Raw genomic sequence first — 6,359 nt, forward strand, 5'->3', positions numbered from 1 at the left:
TATGGTGAGATCATATGATATGTACTCTACTTCTACTACTTATTGTATTTTTCACAGCTATTTTTTAGATTCACCCACGTTGTCACATTTATTGGTTATTACAGAGTATTGTTACATTATGTGACTATTTCATGATTCACTGATTTAGTATGATGGGCATTTGAGTCTCACCCATTTGTGGTTCTTACTAATAAGGCTCCTGTGAGCATAATCATACAGTCCTTTTATGGGCATCTGTTTTTAAATTTCTGGGGCCGGCGCTGTGGCTCACTTGTCTAATCCTCCTCCTGAGGCGCCAACATCCCATATGGGCACCAGGTTCTAGTCCCGGTTGCTCCTCTTCCAGTCCAGCTCTCTGCTGTGGCCCGGGAGGGCAGTGGAGGATGGCCCAAGTGCTTGGGTCCTGCACCCGCATGGGAGACCAGGAGAAGCACCTGGCTCCTGGCTTCGGGTTGGAGCAGCACCAGCTGTAGTGGCCATTTGAGGGGTGAACCAATCAATGGAAGGAAACCTTTCTCTCTCTCTCTCTCTCTCTCTCTCTCACTGTCTATAACTCTAGTTGTCAAATAAAAAAAAAAATTCGGAGGAAATATCAAGGAGGGAAAGCTGAGTCCTAGGGTTGATAAGTGATAGTTTTCTGAGACACTGTCAAACAACATTACACGCTCATGTCACTCTCACTCAACAGTTTTTCAGATATACAATTTTGATAATATTATTTTTCCTGAATTCACACCCATACTATCACAGAGTAATTATTACATACATTTAATAACTAATTTGAAATTCTGAGCAACTTTTCATGCATTTATGAGCTATTTCTATGTCTTTTGGGGATATTTCTAGTTAAGCCTTCCGTGTCTTGTATTGTTATCTTAATATTATTCATTTACAGCTTCTCTTTTGCATGTAATTCATTTAATAAATAGCTGTGAAAACATTCTCATAAAGTTTGCTTCCTTTTTCATTTTTAAGATGTCTTTTGATTAGCAAAAATACTTCATTTTTAGTCAGTCCCATTTATCACATATTATCTTATATGCTTAATGTTCTTCATATCACCTATGACCTAGCATTTAAATTTATAACTATGTTCTATATAACATCTATTTTTATGTATGGAGTTAAGTCAGGATTACAGTTTCCTATTTACAAATTAATACCCACCACAAATAATAGAATAATTTTCTTTCCCTATAGAGTTGATATGAGAACTTTGTTGAAAATCAATTGCACACAAAAATAACTTTCTTTCCATACTCTTTATTTTAGCTGGGCATTCTATATGGGCAATCTCACACCAGTGTCTCTGAGTCTTGATTACCATGGCCTCACATTAGATGTTCAAATTGGACACAGCACTCCAAAGCTGTTTTTCTGTTTTCAAGACTGTTTTGTTCTTCTGGATCTTTTGAATTCCCATATAACTTTTAGAGTTCCTTATCGAATTATTGGTACTTTGGTTGGAAATGTATTGACTCAGTATAACACTTTGTGTAAACTGTGCACTTCAACAGCCTTAATGAACAGGATATATCCGTCCTTTTATAGATATCTTCTTTAATTTCTCTCAGAATCATTTCATTTTTAGTACATCACCCCTATTTCATAGGTTTACTTTTAAGTTTTCGGTTTTGATGCTGGTGTTAACAGGTTTATTGCTTTAAAAGTTATTTTCCAATAGTTGGTTAATGGTTATCTTAATACAATAGAATATCTGAGATGGAGTAATTTATAAAAACACAAATTGATTTTCTCAAAGTTCTGGAGGTTGGGAAATCCAAGATCAACTGTTGGAAGTTTCGGTGTATGATGAGGCCTGCTCCCCTCACTTCCAAGACAGCATCTTGTCACTCTGTCCTCTGACCTGGAAGGATGCCACGTGCAAGTCAGAAGGTGGAAAAACAGAAAGGCAAGCTTTCTCTACCACGTCCTTTTATAACGTCCCTAGTTCATTCATGAGTGTGGCGCCCTCACCATCTGAACACATTCCCGAGTGCTACATCTCTCAACATGGCTACATTCGGGGTTAAATTTCCAACCCATTAATTCTGAGCAACACATTCAGACTATTCTGTCCTTGTTTCCTCTCCCCCAAATTTATGGTCTTCTCACAGGTAAAATGCATTCATTCTATCCCAGTAGCTCTGAAAGTCTCATTCCAACATCGACACTTGTCCAAGTCAAATATACGTGAAATTCAAGCCACAATTCATCCTGAGGCAAATTTCCTTCTAGCTCTGAGCCTGCAGAATTAAACATTATGATGGTACCCAAAGGGAGAAATAGGCCGAAAAGACACAGAAAGTTTTCAGATAAATCTGCAAACTCAGCAGAATGAGCTATATTAAATCTTTTTTTTTTTTTTTTTTTGACAGGCAGAGTGGACAGTCAGAGAGAGAGAGACAGAGAGAAAGGTCTTCCTTTGCCGTTGGTTCACCCTCCAATGGCCGCTGCAGCCGGTGCACTGCACTGAGCTATATTAAATCTTAAGATTTGCCTCCATGTCCCACTTCCTGGACAAACAAGGGTGAGGGTCGGGCTCATTTGTAGCTCTGTAGGGTTGCACTCTGGTGCCTGCAGCTCTCCAGGCTACTGTTGAATACTGCTGGCTACATTTATAGAATCTTAGGACAGCCCCACCCCCATTGTTCTGTTGTCTATTAGAAGCCCTCACCTCTGGACACCTCTGTGTGCCAGGGTCTCACTGTCAGAAGTTTCAGTGGAGGCAGCCATGCTTCCACAGCTTGAGTGCTCTCTGCACCTGCAGAATTATCATCACACAGATGCTGCCAAAGTTTGTGACTTATGCCTTGAAAGCAAAATCCTGAGCTACAGTTCCACCTGCTTGAGTCATGCCTAGGGCAGATGTTGCCAGAATGCAGGGGGTGGAGATTTTAGGTAATTCTGGACAGTGATCCCAAAGGCCCTATGGGCACCATGGACACATCCTCTAAAACAATTCTGACTTCAGAACCCTAGCATTCCAGAACTATGAGGATCCCGATAGCCCCCAAGATACCTGAAGTGTCTTCTCGGTCACTCTCGTTGCCTTGGTGAATAACACCTGGTTTCTTGCTACCCACATTAATCTACTCATCCAATGGTCCCTTGGTTTTTCTCTCCTAAGTGTGGTTTAATTTTTTTTTTCAGCATGGTCACTCAGAATTTTCCAGATCTTTATGTTATGCTTCTCTTTCAGTGCTAAATTCTCTTTAAATTGTTCTTTTATTTTACTGCAAGTAGTTAAGAGAAGCCTTGTGGCTTCCTGAATGCTTTGCTTATTAGAGATTTCTTCTTTAAATATCCTAGCCCATTGCTCATTTTTTATTTAATTTTTTAAAATTACGTAAGATGAAGAAATTTCACGTGTTTCATAAATACAGATTTAGGAAAATAGAAATATTCCCCACCCCTACTTTCTCTCCTTCCCTCTCTCACTCCCACCCTCCCTCTTTCCTTTCTTATTTTTTTTTTAATTTTTATAATGACATACTTTCAGTTTACTTTATAATCATAAGTTTAATCTTCCACTAAGTAAAGAATTTAGCAAATAGTAAAGAGAAAAAAAAACCACTGTTCCTCAACAATATGCACAAGGGTTATAAACGATCAAATCTCAAAATGTCAATTTTGCTTATATACCATACTTTTTTTTTGGTGCAAATTTAATTTTATTAAGCCTTAAAATGAATGTGTGGCATATCATTTTCCATTGTGTGACAATTTATTGGCTGGCATCTGAATACAGTACTTCTTTTGAAAAATACACAATGGGAACGGACAAAAGGGAGAGAAACATATTGTTTAATGATACATGAGGGCAAAAAAGTAAATAAAAAAGAAGAAAAAAAAGAAAAGGTGACGGCCAATTATTTTCAATTTCCTTAGTATCTAACTCTAAAATGGTTACAGTCCCAGGCAGTAGTGCTGCTGTTACCATGTGTAAGTGTTATTATCTCAACCAGCCCCCACAATTCTGAAGAAATTAATTAGGACTATTACACCTGCATAAGGTTTTAAAGAGCTACTTTCCAAACCTAATCTAAATGATTTTCCCAAGTCATAGTAGACAGGTCTAACATACCACACATTAAAGGTTGTCACTTTACCAGTCAGCAGTCACTCAACTCCAAAACCACAAAGGGCACCAAATTATCTAGGTGATTTGGGCTAAACAATACTTTTTTTTTTGTACTCTATTAGTTACCACAGATCAGGGGAAGCATGATGTCTGTCTTTTGGGGACTGGCTTATTTCACTAAGCATAATGGTTTCATTGGTGTTAAATTCTTTATATAAAGTCTTAGGACGTAGTCATAATTCAGCCAGTTTTCTGCCATTTGGAACAGGATGATTTTTTCCTCCAGTTTCCAATACCTTGTTTCTCATTTCCACCTGAGATCTTATCAGAATGGTTTTTACTGTCTACCCTGCCATCAACATTCTGTTCCCAAACATTTAAGTAATCTCTAAGAAAGAGGCTTTCCCGTACAGCCTTTTTTTTTTTCTTCTGAGCTCTCATCAGAATTGTTCATGCATGAAAATACACACTTTCTCCAGTATTCACTTCAAAGTGGGTCCAACCTCTACCCATTACCGAAAGATACCTCCATATTTTAAGATATGTGTCACAACAAGGCCCTACTTTTGATACCAAGTTTTGCCTCAGTCTATTTTTTGTCAATATTTTTTTACTACCATTGTGTTTCTCTTGTGTTTTGGTTTTCCTCCTATATATTGTTATATAACAATTTATTGATAGATTTTTATTATTGAAACATCTTTCTTAGGATAAACCCACTTATTTATAATATGCAATTCTTTTTATGCATTGCTGGATTTTATTTGCTTATATTTTAGTTAAGGTTTGGGAATCTATTATTGGTTTGTAATTTTCTTTATTGTAAAAATGTTTGGTTTCAGCTTCGGAATCATGTTAGCCTCATAAGATAGAAAGTATATGCTTCAATTCTATTCTGTGCAATAGTTTGTATGAAATAGGTATTAATGATCCTTTAAATATTTAACAGGAGTCACTGTTGATAGCATCTGCGTTTTACTGAGGCAAGTGTTTTGCTAAATTCAGTTTCTTTCACAGATACAGTGCTTTTCAGATTTTTTAATCTCTTGTGTTTGATATTTTAAAAGAAATTTATCCATTCCCTATGAGCTATTGAATATAGTGCTATAAAGTTGTCATCACTGTCTCCCTACTATCTTTCAAATGTTTGTAGGATCTATAATGATCTCCATTTTTAATTATTAACATTGGTAGCTCATGTTTTCTCTTTTCTCCTTCAGTCTTTCTAAGGAGGTTATCAGTTTTGTTAGTGATTCAACTTTTTTTTTTTTTTATGGTGGAAAAACATATTTAGAATTAGCCAGCTGGACTCAGTTCAGATGATCCCAATTTTGTTGGCAATGTCCAGAGCATCATAGTCAGAAGCCAGCCGCACATAGGCCTTCTTCTCTCCGTCAGGTCTGATCAGGGTGTTGACTTTGGCCACATCAATGTCATAGTTTCTTCACAGCTTGTTTGATCTGGTACTTGTTGGCCTTGACATCCACAATGAACACCAGGGTCTTGTTGTCTTCAATCTTCTTCATGGCAGACTCCGTGGTCAGGGGTAACTTGATGATGGCATAGTGGTCAAGCTTGTTTCTCCTGGGGGCGCTCTTCCGAGGGTATTTGGGCTGCCGTCGGAGGCGTAGTGTCTTGGGCCGCCGGAAGGTGGGGGACATGCGGATCTTCTTCTTGTTGTGGCTGTGGACGCCTTTCAGCACTGCCTTCTTGGCCTTTAAGGCCTTTGCCTTGGCTTCGACTTTAGGAGGGGCAGGAGCTTCCTTCTTCGCCTTCGGCGCCATCTTGGTGAAAAGGGTTTAGTGATTCAACTTTTAAAAAATTCTCAATAGGAAGAGAACAGATTTCATGCATTCCATAAGTACGGCTCCAAGAAGACAACCGCACTTCCCTCACTAACCTGTTACCTTCCCCACAATCTCCCTCTCTCTTCTTCTCTCTTCATCAATTTTTGCAAAGACAAAATTTTTATCCACTCTGTTCACAGGCTTAATTTGCCAATAATCATAATGTTCAACAAGTAAAAAATAGGAAGACCACCATTCCATCAGAGTATAGTCAAGGGCTAACAATGACAATTACATCCCAAATGGCTATTTCATTCTTATTTTTTTTTTTTGGTATTCTGTATTAACTATCACATATCACAGAAAATGTATGCTGTTGTTTTTTTGAGACTGGCTTATTTCACTACGCATAATGGTTTCTTTTTTTAAAAAAAAACTTTTATTTAGTAAATATAAATTTCCAAAGTACAGTTTATGGATTACAATGG

General features: G+C 37.7%; 1 pseudogene; it reads right to left on the bottom strand.

Annotated features, from left to right (window-relative positions):
* Nucleotides 1-5,399: 5,399 nt before the first annotated feature.
* On the bottom strand, nt 5,400-5,868 carry LOC133764779 (large ribosomal subunit protein uL23-like; annotated as a pseudogene).
* Between the last annotated feature and the right edge of the window lie 491 nt (nt 5,869-6,359).

Source organism: Lepus europaeus, chromosome 7 (assembly GCF_033115175.1).
Source record: "Lepus europaeus isolate LE1 chromosome 7, mLepTim1.pri, whole genome shotgun sequence".
Lineage (NCBI taxonomy): Eukaryota > Metazoa > Chordata > Mammalia > Lagomorpha > Leporidae > Lepus > Lepus europaeus.